Source organism: Hevea brasiliensis, chromosome 7 (genome assembly GCF_030052815.1).
Source record: "Hevea brasiliensis isolate MT/VB/25A 57/8 chromosome 7, ASM3005281v1, whole genome shotgun sequence".
Classification (NCBI taxonomy): domain Eukaryota; kingdom Viridiplantae; phylum Streptophyta; class Magnoliopsida; order Malpighiales; family Euphorbiaceae; genus Hevea; species Hevea brasiliensis.
Genome location: NC_079499.1, coordinates 39,164,872 through 39,166,329, shown reverse-complemented (window position 1 = coordinate 39,166,329; position 1,458 = coordinate 39,164,872). Strand labels below are relative to the sequence as shown.

Here is a 1,458-nt window from a genome sequence, read left to right as displayed (position 1 = left end):
TGTATATAAAACTCTTGTAAAATATTTTGGTATGTAATCAAATGTAAATTATTGTAAATGTAAATTTGGGATTTCAATTATCTGAATAGTTTGTAATATAAATTTTGAGTCTTGAAATGAATGAGATATTTCTTTATGATGGGATTAGTTTGAAAATGAATTGATTGTGTATTGAGAATTGAATTGTGAATTGAATTGAAGTTACTGAAGTTGTATTTGAGAAAACATATTGGGAGCATTTTTCTTTTGCAGGATTGAAGAACTGTTTTCTCAAAATACAGCCGGCACTTTGCCGAAAATTTGAAAAAAATTTTATAACACCAGATTTTAATCGATGATTTAAATTGCACGAAATTGTTTTAAAATCCCTTGTAGTATATCTAATGGGTTATCGGTAGGCGAAGTACGGTAATTCATTAGGTGTACTACGGGATCATGTTACATCTTACAGAGGAGTAGGGTGTGACATTTCCCTTTCTCACTAGAGGGCACAGCTAAGGATTGGTTATATTACCTTCCTTCTTGATCCATCAACTCATGGAATGGGATGAAGCAGATATTTTTGGAGAAGTATTTTCCTGCTTCTAGTGCTGCCAACATTAGAAAAGAAATTTGTGGCATCCGACAGTACAATGGAGAGAGCTTGTATGAGTACTGGGAGCGATTTAAGAAATTGTGTGCAAGTTGTCCCTATCATCAAATAAGTGAGCAGCTTTTGATTTAGTATTTCTATGAGGGACTGCTACCAATGGACCATAGTATGATAGATGCTACCAGTGGAGGAGCTTTGGTTGACAAAACACCAGATGAAGCAAGGAGGCTGATTGCTAACATGGCAACAAATTCTCAGCAGTTTGGAATGAGAATGGATCACACACCTATGAAGGTTAATGAGGTAAGTACATCTAACCTTGAGAAACAAATTTCTAATTTAACTTCGTTGGTGAGGCAGTTGGCTATAGGGAACATGCAAATTGTTAAGGTATGTGAAATTTGTTCAGGTTCGGGTCATGCTACTGACATGTGTCCTGCGTTACAAGAGGATGAATCAATGCAACATGCTAATGCAGTAGGACATTATCGATAGCCACAACGCAGGTATGATCCCTATTCTAATACTTATAATCCAGGATAGCAAGATCATCCTAATTGGAGTTATGGGAATCAACTAGTGCAAAACCAATACTAGCAGCAAAGACCACAAGTGAATCAACCATCTCCACTGCCTCCCTCAAATCAAGGTATGTCACTTGATGAAATTATTAAGGCTTTGGCTAACAATACCCAACAGTTTCAATAGGAGACTAGAAATAGCATTCAAAACATAGAGTGGCAGATTGGTCAATTAGCTTCATCTGTGAGTAAGCTGGAAGCTCAAGGTTCTGGAAAGCTTCCATCACAAACATTCATGAACCCCAGAAAAAATGCAAGTGCGATACTGTTGCAGAGTGGGAAAGA

At 36.8% G+C, this 1,458-nt stretch overlaps 1 non-coding gene across 1 annotated transcript; it reads right to left on the bottom strand.

The window, feature by feature from the left end:
- Positions 1–595: 595 nt before the first annotated feature.
- On the bottom strand, positions 596–702 carry LOC131181747 (small nucleolar RNA R71). Its single transcript, XR_009150226.1, has one exon. It is a non-coding gene; the product is annotated as a small nucleolar RNA R71 (small nucleolar RNA).
- Positions 703–1,458: the final 756 nt, after the last annotated feature.